Genomic DNA, 24699 nt, shown 5'->3' with positions numbered 1-24699 from the left:
AGAGTGCTTGCTTGCATATCATGTGTGAGGCACTGGGTTCAATTCTCAGCATCACATATAAATAAATAAATAAAGGTCCATCAACAACTAAAAAAATTTTTTAATAAAATAAATAAATAAATAAAAGGAATTATACATGATGACCAAGGATGCAAGGTATGCAAGGTTGAAAATCAATAGGCTAAAAGAGTATGGAGGTTGCTGAAAACATTAAAAATAAAACTAAAATATGGGGCTGGGGATTTGGCTCAGTGGTAAAGTGCTTGCCTAGTATGCATGAGGCTCTTAGTTCAAATCCCCAAGTACCAAAAAAAAAAACCAAAAAACTACAATACGATCCAGCTATCCCACTCCTAGGTACATATTCAAAGGAAATGAAATTAGCATACAAAAATTATACTTGTATGCCCATGTTTATTGCAACATTATTAACAATAACTAAAATATGAAATGTGCTATGTGTCCATCAACAGAAGGGTACAGAAAATGTGGGAAATATACATAATGGAGTATTATTCAGCCATAAAGAAAAATTAAAATCCTGTCATTTGCAGAAAAGTGGATGGAACTGGAGCACATCATGTTAAGTGAAATAAGCCAGACACAGAAAGACAAATATTGCATGTTTTCTCTCATATGTGGAAACTGAAAAAAAGAAGAAAAAAAAAAAGTCAATCCAAAAGAATGGTGATTATTAGAGACTGGAAAGTGTTTCAGAGAAGGGCCAAGAAGAGTGCATGGATATGATCAATTCACATTGTATGCATATGTGAAAATATTACAGTGAAGCCCATTAATATGTACAATTAGTATGTGCTACTAAGAATTTTAAATTAAAAAAACAAAAATCGCATGATTCTAACAATAGATGCACAACACTAGGGGCTGGGATTGCAGCTCAGTGGCACAGCGCTTGCCTTGTTTCCTGTGAGGCACTGGGTTTGATCCTCAACACCACATGAAAATTAATAAATAAAATAAAGGTATTGTGTGCATCTACAACTAAAAAAAATATATATTTTAAAAAGCCAACACACTCATTTATGATGAAATCATCAGCAAACTAGGTATAGAGAGGAATTTTGTAAAGCTTAAAGCAACATTTACAAGCTGGGTGCTGTGGTGCACACCTGCAATCCCAAAGATGTAGGAAGCTGAGGCAGGAGGATCAAGAGTTCAAATCCAAGCTTCAGCAAGTTAGTAAGGCTCTAAGCAACTTAAGGAGACCCTGTCTTGAAAGGAACAAAGAAAAAGGGCTGAGGATGTGGCTCAGTAGTTAAGCACCCCTGGGTTCAGTCCCTGGTACCCAACAAACAAAAAAGAACATTTACAAAAACTATAGTTAACATTTTACATATTTACTAGGAAAATTTTACACAAAGAGCAGGAGCAAGAGGAGAATGTCACCTTTCCAATATATTAATGGAAGTCGTAGTTAATACATTAAAACAAAGAAAAGGAAATAAGAGGAATACAGACTGAGAAGGAAGAAATAAATTATCTTTATTCCAAGATGACATGATCATAGGTGTAAAAACCCAAAATAACAAACAATAGTAACAAAAACTTTCTGAAATTAATAAACAATTATAGCAGGGTTGTAGGATTCAAGGCTAATATGCAAAAGTCCTATATACCAGCAATGAATCATCATGTTAAGTGAAGTAAGCCAGACACAGAAAGACAAGTATTGCATGTTCTCTCTCATATGTGGAAACTGAAAAAAAGAAAAGAAAAGAAAAAAGTCAATCCAAAAGTGGAATGGTGATTGTTAGAGACAGGAAAGTGATTCAGGGAAGGGCTAAGAAGAGTGCATGGATATGTTCAACTCACACTAAATATGATCAATTCTAACACTAAAAACACAATGTCACATGCTTTAGCACCCTGCCAAAAAGAGAAACACTTAGGTATAAATCTAACAAAATATATCCAAGATCTATATGAGGAAACCTACAAAATCTCATGAAAGATACCAAAAAATAAATAGATGAAATGATACCATGTTAAAGGTCTAAATATTAAGATATCTGTTCTTTCATTCTGAATCTACAGATTCCAAGCAATTCAAATCAAAATCCCAGCAAGTTATTTTGTGGATGTCAACAAACTGATTATAAAGTTTATATGGAGAGGTTAAAGACTTAGAATACTAACACAATATTGAAGTAGAACTGACCGACACTACATGACTTACAAATTGACTACAGGGTAGAATGTGGCTCCGTGGAAAGTGCTTGCCTAGCGTGTGTGAGGCCCTGAGTTTAATCACTAGCACTGAAGAAAGAGAGAACTATAAAATTGCATTAATCAAGACAGTGTGTTATTTGTGAAAGAATAGACAAATCAATGAAACAGAATAGACAGCCCAGAAAGAGACTCACATAAAATAGTCAACTGATCTTTGAGAGAGGAACAAATATAATGCAATGGAGAAAGTTATCTTTTTAACAATTAGTGCTGAAACAACTGGATATCCACATGCAAAAAACATTATACACTTCACAAAAAGTAATTAAAAGTAACCCAGGGGGGTGGGGGAGAGCTAGGGATATGGCTCAAGTAGTACAGCGCTCGCCTGGCTTGCGTGAGGCACTGGGTTCGATCCTGAGCACCACATAAAAAATAAAATAAAGATATTGTGTCCACCTAAAGCTAAAAAATAAATATTAAAAAAAAAAAGTAACCCAGGTGTGCACGCCTGTAATCCCAGTAGCTCCGGAGGCTGAGACAGGAGGATCACTAGTTCAAAGCCAGCCTCAGCAACAGTGAGGTGCTAAGCAACTCAGTGAGACTTTGTCCCTAAATAGAATACAAAATAGGGCTGGGGATGTGGCTAAGTGGTTGAGTACCCCTTAGTTCAATCCCAGGGTCCCCCCTTCCCAATTAAAAGTAGATTATAGACCTAAATGCAAATTTATAAAGTTAGAAAATAACATAGAAGGAAATCTAGATGACCTTGAATTAGTGATAACATTTTAGATATAACACTAAAGTCATGATTCATGGAGAAAAAAGTTCATGTAAAATTCACTATCAAGAGAATGAAGAGATAAGCCACAGACTGGGAGAAAATATTTTCAAAAGATATATCTGACAAAATACTGTTACTCAAAATATACAAAGAACTCTTAAAACTCAACAATAAGAAAATAAGCAATCCAATTTAAAAATGAGCCAATATTTTGAAAAGGGTGAAAGACTTTAACAGACACCTCACCAAATAAGACATACAGATGACATGGCAGATACTAAAATACTAATTATTGAGTGAAAGAAGCTATATGATTTGGTATGGTGTGTCTCTCAAAGGTTCAATGATGGAGGCTTGGTCTTCAGTGTGGTGGTATTGAGGAGGTAGGAGGTAATGAAAAGAATTGATGGTAACGGGAGTTCCAGTCCCATTAATGAACTAATGCTGTCTCATGAGAATGGATCTGTCTCATGGGCCTAGATTAGTTCATATACAGGCTGTCATAAACCATCCTGTCACCTTCTCAAATGCCTCCTGTTATTTTGATGCCATTGGCTTGAGGCCCTCACCAGAACCAAGCAGATACAGGTACCCTGCTGTTGAACCTCCTGAACAGTAAGATAAATAAACCATTTTTTTGCAGGCTTGAGTATTTTGTTAGAGCAATATAAAATAGACTAAGACAAAAATAAATCTGAAAAAGCTACTTACTATATGATTTCAACTATAAGAGTTCCTGAAAATGAAAAACTATGGAGATAGTAAAAAAAAAAAAAAAAATCAGTGGTTGCCAGAGGTTTGGGGATGGGAGGATGTACAAACAGACAGAGCACACAGGATTTTTAGGGCAGTGAAAATACTTTGTGATACTATCATGGTGAATATATGTTATTATAAATGTGTCCAAAACAGCAGAATGTGTCTAGAGTGAACTACTATATCAATGTATCAATGATGTGTCAATGTAAGGCTCATCAGTTGTAACAAAAGATCACTTTGGGAGGGAATGTTGGCAATAGCAGTGTCTGTGCATGTGTGAGGCAGACAGTATATGGTTTATCTCTGTATCTTCTCATATCTATGATCAACTGATTTTCAACAAGGGTGATATGATAATTCAATGAAGAAAGAATAATCTTTCCAAAAAATGGTTCTAGAACAAATGAATATTTATGTGCATAAGAATAAAGCTGGTATCATTTATGAAATAACAAATGTTTTTATATTTGATTTGATTCAACTCATTACAATCATTATTCTGATTCTTATAATCCCATTTTTGGCCAGTAGGAATTCCCCTATGGTTGATTCCTATATTATTTTAATGTAACACCAGTAGTCAGTGTTAGCTTCCTTTCTTTCAGGCACACAAAGATAATTTCAGGCTCACCTTGCTATTTCTTGTCCCAGACTTGATATCAGCCACTGCTCAAAAAAGTTGTAGATACTTTTTAATGGAATAATTGTGTTTAGACACCACAATTTGGGCACCAGAGGGGACTAATTGCTGCATTGTTAGAATATCTGCATTTATCTTTAAGAAGATTCTAGGTTGTTAATACACAGATAATAAAACTTTTCCTTGTGAGGTTGTTAAAGACTAGAGAATGGAGACTTTCCAATTAAGCAATATATTTCACAAATAGTCTAAATATATTCATCAGAAACTGAATTTTATTAGCCTTTTGTTGTTGTCATTTCTCTTTTTTCTTGAAAAATAATAATTTGGACTGGAAACAAGGAGTAAAGGAGAATGACGGTTTATTTATTTTAAAATAAAAAGAACTTGCTTTGGGGGCTGGGGTTGTGGCTCAGTGGCAGAGCACTTGTCTCACACACGTGAGGCACTGGGGTTGATCCTCAGCACCACATAAAAAAAAGTAAATATAATAAAGATTAAAAAAAAAAGAACTGCTTTTAGGATTGGATGGAAAAATTGTTGCAGAATTACCAGAAGCAAAGACGGAGCAAAATTTTTTATGTTAGCCAAAGAAATGTATAATCCTGAAGTGCAGGGGAGAAAGAAAACCATGAAGTGGTTCCTTAAGAAGGAAGAGGGTTAAAGAAGAAAAGGAAACATTAAATGTTATGGAGTACCTACTGCTTCTTTTTGGTGCCCAGCCCAGGAGTAGTCAGTTACTCTTCAGAGTCATTGTATATTATTAATTTGGTAGGCAAATTACCAGAGAATCAAAGCATAAATAAAGTACTTATTTACACACCAGAACAGAACTGAACTCAAATTTCAGTCCAACATTGTCCTTACTTCCTTCATAACTCAGAACTTCTTGAATCTCGGTAGAGGACCACATTGCATTTAATGTGTTGGTTTTGACTTTTATCTAACACTGGTTTTATTTTGGTTAAGAGGAGAAAGGTAAACGATGACTGAACACCTTGTGATCTAGATTATATTTCCTCCAGGGGTCAGTTTCAGGGCTTCCAGGAGTTGGGGTTAGTCAGAGAAGCACTCTCCAAACAGGATGTTTTTCCAACTGGGCTTTTTTTCACAAAGTACTTTCCAAAGACAATTGCCTATTTCATAGGCAGCAGTTCTCAACATTGGCTACCTATTAGAATCACCTGAGGAGTTTTAAAAACAATACTATACCTAATCCCAAGAGATACTGATTTAATTGGTTTGGGATAGGGTACAGGCATCTTATGTTTTAAAAAATTCCAAGTGATTCTAATACTGTATTCAGCTAGGGATGAAAACAACTGTTCTAAACAGCGAAAAACCTGGAGGCTTTTGATAATAGGGTGGGGGGAAAAAAGGTATACATAGAGAACAGTATATGCTAACCTGTTTGATTGGATACCCCATCAGTAAAATACATTAAGTGCCTTTGTGTTAGTTGTATGTAACACAAACTATAAAGCTAAAATATGATAAATATAAACAATATTTTAAATAGTTTTTATTTTATTTTTAGTGGTATAAAAACTCTTAAGGGAATGGGGGTGGAGCTCAATGGTAGAGCTCATGTTTATCATGTGAGAGGCCCTGGGTTAAATCTTCAGCACCACAAAAACAAACAAAACATAAATTCTTCTAACTCTTTTCTATTGGGAGCAATGAGACAGAAAGGGATTGATTCTTTTAAAAACTTGCTTTAATATATTGTGAAAGTAATTTGAATCTATTGTTCTAAGTTTAATTTATTTCCATGGTTGGTTTTAATGGCTATTATAGTTTAAAAAGATAATTCTCAAAAGGTCCACCAGTCCTTTCAGTCTTAACACCAAAGTAACTATGTTATCTATATAGTACTATGTAGCAATAATACTACAAACTTAAAATGGGTGTGGTGGCGCATTGTCTGTAGCCCTAGCCTTTGGAAGGCTGAGGCAAGAGGATTCCTTGAGTCCAGGAATTAATTAGTATCCAGCCTGTGCAGTATTGTGAGATCCCAACTGGAAACACCCTCCTGCCTTGCAAAAACAAAAAAACCAAAAAACCATATTTATTGTCTCACAGTTTTGGTGAGTGGGATTCTGGATATGCCTTAAGTTAGTTCTCTCCTTCAGGGTTTCACAAAGTCATAGTCAGTTTATCTGCCAGAGCTGCTGTCTCATTTGAGGCTTGTCTCATTTGAAGCTCATGTTGTTGTCAGCAGTATTCAGTTCCTTGGAGGCTGCTGGACTGAAAGCCTCTGTTTCTTGCTAGCTGTCAGCATGAGGCTGCCTTTAGCTCTTTGTGAGGTTTGCCTCTCCCTGGGGCAGTTCACAAAATGACAACTAGCTTCTTCCAAGCCATCAAAGGAGAGAGTCTCTCTTTATATAATATAATCACATACAGCTATTCACATACAGAGTCACCTTTGTCACATTCTATTGGTTAGGAACAAATCACAATCCCACTCACTTTCAAAGGGAATGGAGTACATAAGGGAGTAAACACTGGGAGGTGGGGTTCCTGGGGACTGCCCTAGAGTCTGTCTGCTATACTTACCAAATGCCTAAATGCATTAAGAGGAAAAGGAAAAGCTATTTTTCATGGTTGCAAACAAACGATAAATGTAGAAGGAATAATAGAAGATCACTATTTTTAAACTATCATATCGGATTATATAAATAAGAATGAACAATAAATATTAAAAGAATGATTACAAATATGTTGGCAAACAGATATTTACATAATCTAGACCTATCCCCCTCACCGATTTTCACTTCTACTTACAAGTTAACCTCTGACATTAAACATCTAAAAAACTAGACAAAATATTTGAAACAACACTTCTCAGATGATGGTCTCTGAGATAATGGTCTCAGAGTGTGGTCTTGGAGAGAAGGGGAACAAAAGAGGTGAGTCTTAGCTGCCTCAGCCTCCTGTGTGGAAAGAATATGTTTAGCAGAGTTTAGGGAAGTGCAGCATTCTCCTAGAGTTCGGGAGACAGAGTTGAGAATTTGTGAAGGCCAAGAAGAATAGAATTTTCAAGGCAAAGTACCAGAATGAAGAGAGCAGCACAGAGAAGTCGGAGATGGACATAATGAGCACTTCGGAAGATTCCCAGGTGAGTAATGATGAGAACAAGTGTGCAAAAAAATATGGAAAAATCCTGACTTCACATAGGCCAGAAATATTTCATTTTCCCAAGAGGCAAAGTAGCCCATCAGGTAGAATGCTCAATAATTTTTAGTAGTGCCTTAGCAGTGTAGCAAAATTAGCCTCAGACTAAAAGCTGCTCTGGTTCCACTTAAAGTTTCAAAAGAAACCAAGAAGGATCAAACAGTTTCCTAGAACAAAGCTTAAGAATATTTATAGGAATCCAAAAATATCCAGCACATAATAATTGGCAATGTAAAGTATCAAATAAAAAATTATTAGGCATGCAAAGAAACAAAGAATAGAGCTTATAATGAGGAGAAAAATCAATCAGGAGATCACATACCCAGAAATGACACAGGTAATTAATAGAAAAGAACATTAAAATAATTATTATTACCCTATTTCATATGTCCAAGAAGGTAGAAAGAAGCTTGTGCCAGCTAAAAAGACACATGGAAGATATGTTTAAAAATCAAATAAAACTCATAGAAGCAAAAAAAATGAGATGAAAAATACATTGGGGGACTGGGATTGTGGTTCAGCGGTAGAGTACTCACCTCACACGGGCGGGACCTGGGTTCGATCCTCAGCACTACAAAAAAATAGAGGCATTGTGTTCTGTCCTTCCAGACCTAAAAAATAAGTATTAAAAAAAATACATTGGGGGCCGGGGTTGTGGCTCAATGTTAGAAGCACTTGCCTAGCTTGCGTGAGATCCTCGGCACTACATAAAAATAAATAAATAAAATAAAGGTATTGTATCCATCTAAAACTAAAAAAAAAATTTTTAATCTAAATCTATCTATCTATCTATCTATCTATCTATCTATCTATCTATATAGACTAGAATTAGCAGCAGATTAGATCCTGCAAATCAGTTAACCTGAAGACATAGTGATAAAGACTACTCAAAATGAAACATGGAAAGAAAAATCTTAGAAAAATAATGACTACAAACACAAGTTGGAGCCCACAGGGTGGACTATGTTAGGAAACCTATGTCAATTCTGTCTCCTTGATAGCTTGTGTGTTGGACAGAAGCCTTGAACAGAACCATCAACCACTTGACCTAATCAACATTTATAGAACTCTATACATAACATTAGGAATAGAACACTTATCAAGATGGACTATACTCTGGGTTTAAAAAAAAAAAGTCTTGGGGCGGAGGTTGTAGCTCAGTGGAAGAGCGCTTGCTTAGCACTGTGCGAGACACTAGGTTTGATCCTCAGCACCACATTAAAAAACTAAGTAAAATAAAGTTAAAATTTTTTTAAGGGGCTAGGGTTGTGGCTCAGTGGTAGAGTGCTCACTTAGCATATGCGAGGCCCTGGATTTGATCCTCAGCACCACATAAAAATAAATAAATAAAATAAAGGTATTGTGTCCAACTACAACTAAAAAATAAATATTAAAAAATTTAAAAACTCTTGATGGATTTAAAAGGATTTCTACAATACAAAATATGTTCAAAAATGAAATTAAACTGGCAATCAGTACTAATAAGTTATCTAGAAAATTCCCTACTACTTGTTAACTAATAACACACTTTAAAATTACACAAGGTTCAAAGAAGAATTCAAAATGCAAATTAAAAAATAATTTAGAGTCGGGGCTGCTGGGGTTGTGGATCAGTGGTAGCATGCTTGTTTAGCATTCATGAGGCACTGGGTTCAATTCTCAGTACCACATACAAATAAATATAATAAAGGTCCATCAACAACTAAAAACATTAAAAAAAAGAAAAGAAAAGAAAAATTTAAAAATAACAATAATTTAGAGGGGTTTGGGATGTAGCTGAGTTCCAGAGTGCTTGCCTAGCATGTGTGAGGCACTAGATTCAATTCTCAGCACCACATACAAATGAATAAATAAAATAAAGGTATTTTGTCCATCGACAACTAAAAAAAATTTAAAAAATTATTAGTCTCCATGAAAATGAAAACAAAAACTCAATATATCAATATGTGTGAAAAGAAATAGAGCTAAAGTAGTCCATAGGAAAATTTATAACACTAAATGTGTGTTAGACAAGAGGAAATTCTTGCTTTCACTGAGAATTAACCATATTTTCTCTCTAAAACGTAGGATAAATGGTCATTTCCCATTAATTACCAATTTTCAGAATATTGTACATAAACTTACTTTTCATTATTTTTTTCTGAGAATCCCTATGAAATTGTTTTATTTATTCAATAGTTGATGATCATACTCATCCTTATTTTACTTCATTTTTGATTCTCAAATTATGCCAAATTTGGTCAATGAGAACCCGTCTGCTTGTGGCATAACTTTATTAGTCCTTGAGAGCTTCCTTGTTTTCTGCCCCAACAAGATATCCTGGGCTCATCTATTGCAGGTGGCCAGCACCCTGCTATGGTGGATTCACAGAAATTAGATAAAAGAATGCGGTAGGAACTGGAACTGAACAAACCAAAAAATGGGCCCAGATTCTTTACTTAAGGGGGAATATATCAAAGGCAGGGATAAAGTTTTTGCAATAAACAGGTTATCCTTTCTCTGTGCTAGACTTTTTTGTGTGTGTATGATGCTGGAGATTGAACCCAGGACTTTGTACATGCAAGGCAAGCACTCTACCAACTGAACTATATCCCAGCCCTACACCAAGCTTTTGATGGAGCAAGGTAGAATGCCACTTGAACCAAGAATTCTCAAAACAGCAGGGTTGCCAAGCTGGGAGATACCAGGCTTTCCTGCCTGATGGTTTCCACATCATCGCTTTAGTTCACTCACAGTTCACGGATAGTTCTTAGTACTCACTCACCTATATTTTCCTTGCCCCATACCTTTCATAAGTTATTTCATTTTAGTGGGAAAAAAATTAGGGATTAAAATATGGATGCTAGTCACACTGATTACTGTTGGAAAACTTTATTTAGATTCTCCTGAAAGTAGACCCTGAAACAAGAATTCAGTGCAGGTAATTTATTTGGAAGATGATCCCAATAAGTACAAATTAGGAAGTAGAGAAATGAATCTTGGCAAGAAGAAAACCAGTAAAGTACATGTTAATAAACAGATTACTGTTAACAGGCAAATGGAGCTAAATCCCACTGGGAACCTTATAAGGAACCATCAAGAATGTGCCCCTGGCTGGGCCTGGTGGTGCAAACCTGCAATCCCAGCAGCTCAGGAGGCTGAGGCAGGAAGATTGGGAGTTCAAAGCCAGCCTCAGAAATTTAGTGAGAACTGGGCTGGAGTTGTGGTAGAGCTCTTGCCTAGCACGTGTGGGTTCAATCCTCTGCACCATATTTAAAAAAAAAAAATTATACAAAAGGTTAAAAAAAAAGGAAAGAAACTTATGCCCTAAACAATTTAGCAAGACTGTCTCTAAATAAAATATAAAAAAAGGCAGTGAATGTGGGCTCAGTGGTTAAGTGCCCCTGGGTTCAATTTCTTTTTCTTTTTTTAAATATTTATTTATTTTTTAGTTGTAGTTGGACACAATACCTTTGTTCCATTCATTTATTTCTATGTGGTGCTGAGGATTGAATCCAGGACCCCGCATGTTCTAGGCAAGCATTCTACCACAATCCCAGCCCTGGGTTCAATTTCTGATACCAAAAAAATAAAAAATAAAAAAGTGCTCCTGAACTGTTCCCCCCCCCACCTCCCAACACTTGTTTATTCACTTGTTTCCATTGTTTGAGAGCTATCCCTATATTAAAAATTCCAGCACTTCCATCAGTTGCCCAAATTGAAAAGCTGGCACTGGAACTGTTCCCCACAGCCTCAGGTGAACTCACATGGGCATAAAGGGATAGGGAACAGGATATCCACAGAATCTACTACAGTTTGCCATTGCTTCTAGGTGCTTTCAAAAGACTCTGAAGGGATTAGCCTGGTGTGGTGGTGCACGACTGTAATCCCAGTGATCGAGGAAGTTGAGGCAGGAAAATTTGCAAGTTCAAAACCAGCCTCAGCAATTTAGTGGGACCCTTTGGGGGTAGGGAAGACAGCCAGTATGTCATTGGGGGGTTCTTCTGCCCAGAGGAATCCAAGCCACCTTAAACAGCCACCCTAATTCTTAATATCTCAAATAAATAAGCCACCCTAAATCTCAATATCTCAAATAATTAACACATAATAAAACACAAACACTTAGAAATATATGTACAAAAACAAAATCCCTGATAGATCTTGTCCACAGGAGTTCTTGAATTGGACAAAGACAAAATGGCTCCAGTGGTTTATTTAAGGGGGTACATCAAAGGCAGGGGTAAGGTTTCAAGGACGAGTCTCCCTTTGTCATATCTTGCAGTAAGCATGTTGATTGATGTCTTGGCAGGTCACACCCATCTCAGGTGCTTGGTTGGATTTTAGGCAGAGCTTGAGGGGGAAGTTCACCTATATCAGGTAGTCAATCCCCATGGGGAGTGCCCTGGGGAGTTCCCAGTGCCAGATTTATCCCCTCAAGAGGCTATTTTCACAATCTAATCCTCACACAGCTCACAGATGGCTAGTGACAGGACCCTGTCTCAAAATAAAAAGTAAAAAGGGCTGGGGATGTGGCTAAGTGCCCCTGGGTTCAATCCCCCCCGTACTAAAAATAAATAATAAAATAAAATCATGATGGACATGAATTTTTTAAAAATGGAATTCATATTAATAATTCCATTTCAAAATAAATACTATAGAATTTTGCTTTAGTTTTAATAATTTGCATTTCTTTTCTCTCATATTGAAAACTTTGACTCTTTTTAAAATTTATTTTTTATTAAAGTTTTCTTTTTGTGGTATCAGGGATTGAACTCAGGACCTCACCCATGCTACATAAATGCTTTATCACTGAGCTGAGCCACATATCAGCACTTTTTAAAAACTTATTTTGAGATTGGCTTTTTGTTGTTGTTGTTTGGTATTAGGGATTGAACCCAGGGACACCTTACCACTAAGATGAATCTCCAGCCCTTTTTACTTTTTATTTTGATACAAGGTCTCACTAAGTTGCTTAGGTCCTCACTAAATTGCTGAGGCTGTCTTTGAACTTTTGATCTTCCTGTCTCAGCTGCCATAATTGCTGGGATTATAGGTGTGTACCACTGCACCTGGAAAATCTTGGCTCTTAGTAATATTAACATTCAGTTTTTTCAACCTACAGTATATATTATTAGATTAAAAATTGCACTACCAATATTATACAAGTAATAAAATTATTGAATACTATTTAAGATTTCTGAAGTTGTTTTCATCTTCAAGATATACCCTTCTCTGCTGGGCACAGTGGAGCACATCTGTAGTCTCAGGTGTTTGGGAGGCTGAGGCAAGAGGATGGCAAATTTGGAGGTCAACCAAGGACGCTTAATAAGACTCTAACTCAAGATAAAATAAAAATGGCTGGGGATATAGCTCATTCAGAGGTTGAATGCTTCTGGGTTCAATCTTTATGAAACCACATATACACACACCAAAAAAAAGAAAAGAAAAAAAGAAAAAAGAACTTGTACACAAACGTTTATAGCAGAATTATTTGCAATAATCACAAAGAAAAAAAAACAACCCAAATATTCATCAATCAATGATGAATAAATAAAATTCTATAACTCTATGCAATGAAAAGGAATGAAATATTAATTACAACAAAAATGAACCTTGAAAACATTATGATAAGTGAAGGAAAACAGTCACAAAAGATCCTATATCACATAATTACATTAGTAGGAAATGTCCAGAACTGACAAAGTCACACAGCCATAAAGTAAATTACAGGTTGTTGGGAAGTGGAAGGAAGGGTGTCAAGAGGATCAGAAAAATGGTAAAAGGAAAATGGTAAGCTAATGCATTATGGGTTTATTTTTAGGAGAATAAAAATGTTTTAAAATTAGATAGTGGTTATGGTTAAACCGCTCTGTAAGTAATCCACTGGAATTGTATATTTTAAAAGGTCAGATTATGCAGTATGTTAAGTTGTATCTTTAAAAATATTTTTAAAAATAAGTTTTACTGGGCTGGGGCTGTGACTCAGTGGTAGAACGCTCACCTAGCATGTGTGAGGCCCTGGGTTTGATCCTCAGCACCACATAAAAATAAATAAGTAAATAAAAGTATTGTGTCCAACTAGAACTAAAAAAAAAATTTTAAAAAAGTTTTACTGACTTAAAGATGTATAAAGTATCATCTTCAAAAGTCAAATGAAACAATTTGTTGATAGTTTTGTTAGACTGTTAATTCATTTGTTATAATTTATTTTAAGTTTGGAGTTACTTAGTGTTTTTTTCCTTTAATGGTACTGGAGATTGAACCAAGGGGTACTCCACCACTAAGCTACATTCCTAGCCCTTTTCATTTTACATTTTGAGACAGGGTCTTGCTAAGTTGCTGAGGCTGGCCTGAAACTTGCCACCTTCCTGCCTCAATCTCTAGAGTAGCTGAGATTACAGGTGTGTGCTACCACACCCAGCTGTTTTTTGTTGTATTATTTTTGCATCATACCATATACTGACATATTTTTTATTATTAAAAATGAATTTTGCCAGGCGCGGTGGCATGGGTCTCCTAGCTCTTTGGGAGACTGAAGCAGGAAGATGACTTGAACCCAGGAGTTTGTGATCAGCCTGAGCAACATAGTGAGTCCCTATCTCCAAAAAAAAAAAAAAAAAAAAAAAAAAAAAATTTTAAAAATTTGTGGGGAGAACACTTGAGATCTACTGTACTGCCTTGGTGAATTTCAAGTATATAATACATTATTACATGTAATATATAGTTACCATGGTGCACATTAGGTCTCTAGAACTTATTTATCCTTTTTTAAAAAATATTTTTTTAGTTGTAAGTGGACACAATATCTTTATTTTAATGTGGTGCTGAGAATGGAACCCAGTGCCTCACTCGTGCTGGGCAAGTACTCTACCACTGAGCCACAACCCCAGCCCTAGAACTTATTTATCTTATCAGTGAAAGCTTATACACTTTTATCAATATCTCTCCTTTCCTCCACCCTCACAGGTTCTGGTAACTACCATTCTACTCTCTGTTACTATGAGTTTGACTTTTTTTTTCTTTAAGATTCCACAGATAAGTGAGATTATGAAATATTTGTTTTTCTTTCTTTTTAAAAAATATTTGTTTTAATTGTAGGTGGACACTAACCTTTATTTTATTTTTACGTGTTGCTGAGGATCGAACCCAGTGCTTCACACATGCTAGGCAAGCACTCTACCTCTGAGCCACAACCCCAGCCCCCAAAATATTTGTTTTTCTGTGTCTGGCTTTTTCACTTACCATAATGTCTCTAGTTTTATCTGTATTGTCATAAGTGCCAGGAGTTCCTTATTTTAAAGGCTGTTCCATGATAGTGGTGGTGTGTGTGTATATCACATTTTCTTTATCCATCCATCTGTTGAAGGACACTTTGGACACTTCATTGTTTCCATATCTTGGCACTATAAATAATCCTGCAATGAACATAGAGAAGTGCAGATTTCTCTTCAACATACTGATTTCATATCCTTTGCATATGTATTCAGAAGTAAGATTGGTGGATCATATGGTAATTCTATTTTCTGACAATACTCATGCTGTTTTCCATAATGTCTGTACCAATTTGCATTTATGTTCCCTCCAACATTGTAAAAGGGTTACAAGGGCTCCCTTTTCTCCATATGCCAGGACTTTGTTATTGTTTTCCTTTTCTTTCTTTCTTTTTTTCTTTTATTTTTCCTTTTTCTTTTTGGAGTACTAGAGATTAAATCCAGAGATGCTCTACCACTGTGCTACATATCCAGCCCATTTTGTTTTTTTATTTTGAGACAGTGTCTTGCTAAATCACAGAAGTTGGCCTCAAACTTGTTCTCCTACTATAGCCTCTGGAGTAGCTGGCATTACAGGTGTGAGCTACCACACCTGGCTGACTTGTTATTTATTTATTTATTTATTTATTTTTGCAATGCTGGGGAATCAAACCCAGGGCCTCATCCATGCCAGGCATACATTCTACCACTGAACTACATCCCTAGCCCCTTGATTTTTTTCATAAAAGCCATCCCAACAGGCTTGAGGTGATATCTTATTGTAGTTTTGATTTTCATTTCCCTGATGATTAGTGATGTTGAGTATCTTTTCATATATCTATTGGCCATTTATATGTCTTTTTGGAAAAAGGATTATTCAGCTGCTTTGTTAGTATTTTGATTTTTTTTTCTTTTTGCTACTGAGTTGTATGAATGTTTAATTCTTTTTCAAATGTAAAAACATTACATGGTTCAAAAATCAAACACATAAAAATTATATTTGAGGGTGTATATCTGGAATAGAGCACTTGCTTTGGCATGCATAAGGTCCTGACTTTGCTCCCCAATACTTTAAGGAATAAAAGAGTTATGCTCATAAATCTCACTTCTGTCTATCCTTCTTCATCCCATTTTCCTAGATCTCCCTATAAATAACCATTTTCATTAGCTTCTGATTAATCAATTAATCACTCTAGTGTATATTTTTGCAAAAGAGCATAAATATTATTTTTTTACTTTTTTCTAACCAAAAAGTAGTATGCTTTATGCTTATTCTGTATCTTGATTTTTTTCACTTAATATGTCATGAGGATAACACTCTAAAATACTTATTCTCACTCTTTTAAAAATTTTCTTTCAAGTTGAGGTAAAGTAATCATAAAAGTTTTTATATTATATAAAAAATACACAATTTTACATAATATGACATATACATAATAGTTAAACCAGTTAAAATATATAGTTTAGTGACATTAAATACATTAACATTGTTGTTACATTGTTCTCTAAAACATTTACATTTTCCCAAATTGAAACATTGTACCCATTAAATACTATTCCCCATTCTCTCTTTCTCCCAACCTTTGGCATCCACCATTATACTTTCTGTCTCTATAAATCTGACTACTCTAAGTCCCTTCAACAAGTGGAATCTTACAACACTTGTCCTCTGATGAGTGGTTTATTTCACTTAGCGTGATGTCTTTGGGATTCATCCATGGTATAGAATTGGTCAGAATTTTCTTCCTTTTTAAGACTGAATAACGTTCCATTGTTCTATTGTACCACGTTTTGCTTGTTTGTCCGTGCTCAGGTTGCTTCCATCTTTGGCTACCATAAATATTGTTGCTCCAAACATGAGTATACCAACATCTTTTGAGTCCCTGCAGCCAATTCCTTTGGGAAAATGTCCAGTAGTAGAATTATTAACTATCTTCATTTTTTTTTTCTTTCAGTATTGAGGATTGAAACCAGGGATAATATAATACTGAGCTACATCCCTCAATCCTTTTAATTTTGAGACAGGGTCTCACTATGTTGCCTAGACTAGCCTCAAATTTGTAATCCTTCTGCTTCAGCCTCCCAAATAACTGGGATTATAGGTATATGCCATGGCTCCTGGCTCCTCATTTTTTTTGTTGTCACTGCAAGAGCTGAGGGATATATTATAATTTATTTAAGTGATCTCTTTTTGATGAATACTTTGTATCATTTTCAAATTTCTGCTATCATAAATATTATCACAATGAAAATAACTGTGTGTGCCAGTCTCAGTGGGTGGCACATGCCTGTAATCCCAGTGGCTTGGGAGGCTGAGGCAGGAGTATAATGAGTTCAAAGCTAGCTTCAGCAACTTAGTAGGTCCTAATCAACTTAGTGAGACCCTGTCTCAAAATAAAATACAAAAAAGGGCTGGAGATGTGTCTCAGTGATTAAGTGCCCTGGGTTCCAATCCCTAGTACCTGGAAAAATATTTTAAAAAATTATATTAGGGCTGGGGATGTGGCTCAAGTGGTAGCGCGCTCTCCTGGCATGCGTGCGGCCCGGGTTGGATCCTCAGCACCATATACCAACAAAGATGTTGTGTCCGCCGAGAACTAAAAAATAAATATAGAAAAAAAAAACATTAAAAAAATTAAATTAAATTAAGAAGAAAAGAAAAGAAAGAAAAATGGAAAGAACCATGTGCACATGTTGTGCTTATGTTGTTTTATATTTATGGAGGATGTGGATTGGTCATTCATCATTCTAGTTACCCTGGCTCTTTTAAGTCAGGCCTCTCAAAATCCATTTGAGACTCAGGATCATTCTATTCTCATAACTTTCAGGAGTCAGAAGAAACTTGGTGGAATTTTTGTAATCATGTACCAGTTCCATGCTGCTTCTGGGAGTACAGGAATCTTATTATTGTCCATTGCTACCCTGGGGATCAGGAACCTCTGTGAGGAGGCTACAGATGTGTATGCCCAAGTATACCACCTGGCCATGTTAATGGTTGGGCTTGTTGCCTTTTTGTGTTCTCTACATAGGTATACTATGCCATAACCATATCTCAACAGTCAAGTCCAGGCTCAATCCTTTCTCTCTCCTTTTTGCTGTTCCTTAACTCTTCTCCCTAACCTCCACATACCCCAAGCCAGTCTTAATCAGTCTTAACCACTGGAAACTTGCTCTTCTATCACGTGTAGCTAAAGCTTTAATTCTCAAAGCCAAGAAACACTTTTTAAAAAATCTGACATGTTATTTCTTTCCAAAGTTGTAAGGCAGTAAGGTCATTGAATTGTGGGAGAAAAGGGGTCTAAGAAAATGCATAGGGATAGTCTAACTCACTTATTCTGTTGCAAATCAGGATCAATCTTTTCAGTAATCTAATAATCTTCTTGAAGAAAATTTGCATTTTCATACTCAGGAAATTAGGGCATCCAGTTATCTCATTAGCGGTGAGGGATATACCCTGATTTTGATATAGGAACCCCAGAGGTACTTCTGCCTTCTTCTGCTTTGAGTTGAACCAGACCTAGCTGCATACACTGAACAAAGTTTCTAACAAATCTGGAAATGTTCTGAAGCCTTTGGTTCCCTTCTTTTCTATACCAGTTTCCATGAGTGAATTAATAGGAAGCACATCATGCTTGAGCTGTAGATCTTATTTTCTTGAGGACAACCAGTTTCTTGGACACAATGAAGGACACCCCTATTTTTCCAGGGATACCCATGTGTTTCCACAAAGGGAGCACTGAGGAAACAAATTTAGGGAAGAAAATAGAAAAAGCCGAATTTTCTGGCCTTAGAGATTGTCTAACTGCGCCACCAACCAGGTATTTGACCACAGGAAAAATCACTTAACCTTTAAGCTTATATCACTTTATCTATAAAATGGGTATAATACCACCCCCAGTGATAAAATAGTTAAAGGGTCTCATATACTGTTTGTCTTTGTGCAAATAGACAGCATTGTTATTGCAAGGATGATTGCTTCCTGTATGGCCAGATTAGATTATTTAATAGCTTTCCAGAACATGGAGTATGCATCTACTCAGGCTCCAGCTGCTGTGGTGCATCCAGGGTAACCAAGATGAATTTCCTCGTTCATCCAGTTTGTTTTATGACCTGGTCTGGCTTTAGTTTAGGCTGGCATTGAACAGGTTTCATCCAAGTAGAGCTGCCAGGCCAACCTAAGTAAGCATCCTGAGAAAGAGGTTGGAAAATTATTACCTGGATCCTGTACATCATAGATAAGGGCCTCTCTATTCTTGGCTCTCTGTTCTTGGTTTTGAACTCCTTCATACCATTCCTTCCTTACCTCTCCCTGCTTCTCTGTTTCTTGTTCCTTCTTCCCTGCTTATGCTTGTGTTCTTTAGACTCAGACCCATGCTGTGGCCTAGGCTATGCCTGGCTAGACCATCAATCATCTGTTTAGCTTAATCATCTATTTTGTGATTTACCCAGTCTCTATGAAGCTGATCTGAAGAGTAAGTCCTGTCTGAATAATTTCTCCTGTAACTTCTCTCAAATCCAGGATCACAAGGCACTTTTGAATGAAAAACCACTGGGATTGATAGAAATTATAGAGAAAAACAGAAAAATATTACTATTACCCCTATTCCACAGACATGTATGAGTAGATGGGGACTAAACACCACTGTGGTTAGACATTAATATTAAGATGATCTTATCTTCTTAAGTCATGCCCTCAGACATGCACACTCTAATACTTACTCATTGCACACAAATATCATAGACACACAAAAAGACATGCACATTGTCATGTTTATACATATTGATACAACATATACACACAAATACTCACTGACATGCACATATCTTAGGTCAGAAGATCTCAATGGAGTAAGGAAAGTGATTGACTGGTTCCCTTTCATTCCCAAAGTCTAAGACAAATAGGTAACATCTTTACACAGATAAGGACTTGGGAGTTTGAGGAATAGCCCCTTTCTGGTTTTGTTCACTCTTGCATTGACTACAATCACAAAAGTAACAAAATCTGTCTTATTGAATGTGACTCTGTGCCCAACACTGCTTTATGCCCTTAATATATGCATCTAATTGAGTTTTCACTACAGCTCTGTACAATGAGAACATTCCTGTCCTGACTAGGCTATGAGATCATCTTAATATTAATGTCTAACCACATTGGTGTTTAGTCCCCATCTACTCATACATGACCTCAGTTGCCCTCAAAATTCTCCCCAGATATTCCAAAGGGTACTCAGGAATGTCTCACAGGAGTTGAAGAAAATTGTTTCTATTCCTACATTCCAGTCCTCTCTTGTAGGAACCTTCCCATTGCCTGACATGCTCCGCCAGAACTGTCCTAGAACTCTCCAGCAAGCATAGACATCCTCCCACCTGTGGCCCTGGCACCATATTTTGTAGTAGAGGAAGGGAAGAGGGCAATTATCAACAACCCAACTTTGTAACTGGGTCACCAAAGTATCCCCAAGTGTGCCCTTTCTCACAAAGATTTTTTTTTACTTGTATCCACAATGTTTTTATTAACCCCCAAATAGTCTATTAATGGTCAGAACAGGTATAATACAGATGTAGCATTTACAGTTATATTTTTGAAGGAATTGTTTGAATATCTTGCTTTTGAAATTCAATCTAAATAGTTTGATATCAGTTATAGTAAATCATTAGAAATGTAATTTTTTAAAATTGTTTAAATATTGAATTAACTGTTTTTGTACTTAACAGATATTTTTGTATCCCCTTTATTGAAAGTTTTGCAACTAAATGGAAACTTAAAATCTATTTTCTAGATTTTAGTTAGCATATATTTGTTTAATAATAAACTAACATAGAAAGCAAAAAGTCATGCTTACATCTGATTTTTTAAAAAGCTTATTTGCACAGAAAAGATAAATTTTGAAATTATAAAGCCAAATGCCGAAACATTTGTTGTTTTGTTTTTGTTCTTTTGTAACACATCAATCACATCTCTTGATTCCCCAAAGAACACAAAAGAAAGTCCAAACACCTAAGTAGTACATAAAAGGTCTTGTGGCTATTTTTCTTATAGCCATTCCTGGCCCTAATGTAACTAAACTGCACTGAACTTATCATTCCCCGAAACACTCCATTCAATTTGTTAACACTATTGGCTCTGTAATGTCCTTTCTCCTCTATCTGCTCAGCAAATTCATATTTACTCTTAGAAACTAGCTCAAAAAAACATTTGCTTCTCAATGTTTTTTATATCTTTCCCAGGAAGAATGCCTCATCTCCATGACAACTTCATACGTTTCATCACATTTACGTAAGAATTATCTATCTCCCACTAGTTATCTGATAGTTTTTTTTTTTTAATCATTAGCACCTAAGATGGACCTTGACACACTGGCATTTCCTCAATAAAGATTTGGTGAATGAAAGAATGAGAAACCAAGCTTTGTCATGAAAAAGCTTTGTCATGAAAAGTTAATCAAGGAGCAATTCAAGTTTTTTTTGATATTCAAACTAAAAGTAGTTGCTTGGAATTATTTGTCAGTACTGGAACTGGATAACAATAGAATAAGGCTGAGTAGACCAAGACCAGAAAGAGAAAGTGAGGATTTGAAGAATAAAAAGGGTCACTTAAAAAGTGACTAAACCTCAGGCCCAGTTCTTTGTATATGTATAGACCTTCAGGCGATACTCAAGGTTGCCCACAGTCTGGGTCCATCCTATATTTTATGCTTTATACTGCAGTGTTTACTTTCATATGTGAGCCTACCATGGCTCTGGGACCTGACCATGAAAACTGTATCAAAAGTCACAAGATTTTCAGCTTTGAGTCTTTAGTGTAGGGATAGGTGGAGGAAGGCTTCAAAAGGACAGAAGTCTCTCAGACATTTCTCGAAATGTTTGTTGGTGCACTGTTTGATGTAGTATATCTCATCTAGAGAGTACTTCAGTAGGCCCACCAGAAGTACTGGAAAAAGGGGCATGGATATCTCACTGATCAGAGATCAGACTTAGAGAAACCTCAGCTTTCTGAAACAGATCAGAATAGAGAAGTAAATACTAAACAGAATTCCTTTTTTTCACATAAAAATATTCCCTTCTTTCCTTAGTTTCCAAGCCATTATTCCTGGGATTTTCTGCCTCTGTTCAAGATGTAGAACAACTGCCACTATTTTGATGAAACCTCTATGAATTCCCACCTGGATAAAAGCCCCACCTCCTCTGTACTTACCTCTCACCTTATTTAACACCATTCTTGTAGTTAAAGACCAACTTGGCACCAACCAGGCAGGGTAGGCTGAGGGATTAATAAAGGTCAGTCAGACTATGGGTAGGCATAGAAAGGAGGGCAGTATTCCAGAAAGGGAGCAGTTGTTCAAAGGTCACAGAGGGAGGGCATCAAATCAGATTGGCTCATGGCATGTTGGATGCTCTCTCTTCCAGCTGAGGCCAAGAGACAAGTATCCTCCTGAAAGTGGAGGTGTCCCTCCTCCCTGAGCCTCCAGAGGCAAGAGCAAGGCTTTGCATAAGCCTCATCCTGAAGAGTGACTGGCACCTTTTCAAAGCTGCCCAGGAAGCAGCAGTTGTGGTGAATGGTGTTTTTTTCCAGCCATCTGGAGCTGTCCAGAAAAGGGGAAAATGTCAAGTGAAGTTGTAGATCTGTTGCACATTGAGGCCACAAGGCTGTTTCTTAAGGCTGTTTCTTAAGGCTGGGGCAATTAGGTGGCTGTAATTGAATGGGGGCCATGGCCAGGATTTCCTTTCCTGGTGGTTGGCTTGCCACCCACAGCTTTGACTTCTGAAAGCCATCCCTTTTGTTAAGGGGCTTGAGGGCCACAGAAGATGTTGTTCTCTTATTCCTCAGCATCCTTTTCTGTAAGCTCACAGTCACTTGGGGAAGAGATGTGTTGCTTCTGTTGGAGAAACTGATCACTGGAGGAAAGTGGCAGGGACTCCACCACTTCCTGAACCTCTGAGAAACTAGACTCTTCATCTTTTGTGGGTGACTGAGAGGAAGAACCCATGCTTGTCAGATCCTTACTACTGGGCTTTGGGGCCTCCTGGCTGCTGAGAGGGCACACAGTGTGCCCTCTTGATGACACCTGGCTTGTTGGGGTTTACCCACATCCACAAATTGGGTTCAGAGTGAGAAGCATCTTGGACAGGACCAGGTACTTCTGGGGGCTTCATTACTTGAATTTTGTATTTGACAAGGTTCTGCTCAGCTAAAGAGCTCTGGTCCATGGTGCAAGGCAAGAAGAACTCATTCCCATGTCCCAATCCAGAGGTCCTGGAACTCATCCATGAAGACTGTACCAGAGGTCAGGATTTTTTAGCATTAGGTCCATGTTTAGTGTGGAAATAGGTGGAGGAAGACTACTGAATGGACAGATGTCTCTCAAAATTTTGTTGGGGCACTGATGCAGTCTCTTCTATTGAGGGAGTTTATGAGTAGGCCTTTGAGAAGTACTTGAAAAAGGGACACCAATGCCTCATTGGTCAGTGGTCAGACTTGGAAAAACTCCAGCTTTCTTGGAATGTCTGAGATGGTATTTCTCCTTTACTCTCAGTCTGCTAAGATTATTGAAATCTACTTTTTTTCCAAGGACTTGACTTCAAGTGCCTGGGAAGGTGACTCTCTGAGAATTCTTTGTTTAGGTATATGTTTAAGAAAAATTCTTTCACATGTTCACACTGAGCAATATTTAGGAAAATTGTACTATACTGAAGAGAAAGGCCCTGATTGGCTGAGTTGAGCAGAAGACGACCTCACCATTTAAAATGACCCATGGAAAAGAGCCCTCACAAAGATTTTGATGCATACTGTGCTCCAGCCCTTTTGTAGCAGATGCTGTTGGTACCTCGTCCTTACCCTTTGTACCATTCACTTAGGTGCTCACTAACAAACTTCCAACTGCCTACAACTGCATCTCTTTGCCTGAATGTCACTAAACCTCTTAGTCTGGCAGTCTGGAAGTACAGTGACAGAGGTAGGGGATGGAGGGAATTAGCTGGGGCAGTCCTCAACAAATGACTGATGGGGGAAAATATGTACCTATATATATATTTTTCAGGAATACTTTTTTAAAGGCTTAAAAGTGACATGGAAAATAAACAGAGTAAAATGGTAATAGAACACCTGTTTCATATATTATATTCTATTCTTTTCAGACAAAGATGTCCATTCCCATTATATGTCCAAGCTACCTCCATGTGATTTTCTGGGCATAATCTGTCACAGTTCTTCACTCTCGGCATGCACTAACTCTTATGTTTTGTTTTTTTTTTGTTTTTTTTTTGGTATCAGGGATTGAACCCCCGGGCATTTAACTTCTGAGCCACATTCCCAGCCCTTTTTTATATTTTATTTTAAGACAGAGTCTCACTATGTTGCTTAGGGCCTTGCTAAATTGCTGAAGTTAACCTTGAACTCGCAATCCTCCTGCCTCAGCCTCCCGAGCTGCTGGGATTACAGAGTGTGCCACCATGATAACTCTGTATTCTACACAATTTCCCGGGTAAGAAGTTTCTCCATTACATTAAGCACCAATCTTGATGACACCTGGCTTGATAATTCATTTTTTAATACTTTATTTTATTTATTTATTTTATGCGGTGCTAAGGATTGAACCCAGAACCTCGCTGGTGTGGAGCCACAACCCCAGCCATGCTCCCACTGATAATTCACTTTCTATTGACTTCTTTCTCTTCCCTTTTTTATTCCTCACTTCTTCCCAATGTTTCCTGCGCTTCTCAATAAACTGCTTACTTTTGAATCCTTGTCTTGAGGTCTGTTTCTAGGGAATTATAATTAAAGCATACAATCTTCAAGGAGAAATCAGTCCCTCTGGCAAATATAGGGATTTAGTGATGATATTCCCTTCACCCATCACATTTTTTTTTGAGAAAATGAAAAAGTTTATTTAAAAATGGACCAAAGACCTGAACAGACACCTTAC

The 24699-nt window shown here is 36.8% G+C and overlaps 1 pseudogene; it reads right to left on the bottom strand.

Moving 5' to 3' along the window:
- Window positions 1-22115: 22115 nt before the first annotated feature.
- LOC124109818 (forkhead box protein R2-like) lies at window positions 22116-23088 on the bottom strand (annotated as a pseudogene).
- Window positions 23089-24699: the final 1611 nt, after the last annotated feature.

The sequence above is a fragment of the Marmota monax genome, unplaced genomic scaffold (assembly GCF_021218885.2).
Source record: "Marmota monax isolate L192 unplaced genomic scaffold, Marmota_monax_Labrador192_F-V1.1 WCK01_AAM20220418_F8-fsc00008, whole genome shotgun sequence".
Lineage (NCBI taxonomy): Eukaryota > Metazoa > Chordata > Mammalia > Rodentia > Sciuridae > Marmota > Marmota monax.
The sequence above is the reverse complement of the archived record's forward strand: the minus strand, read 5'-3'. Positions and strand labels throughout refer to the sequence as shown.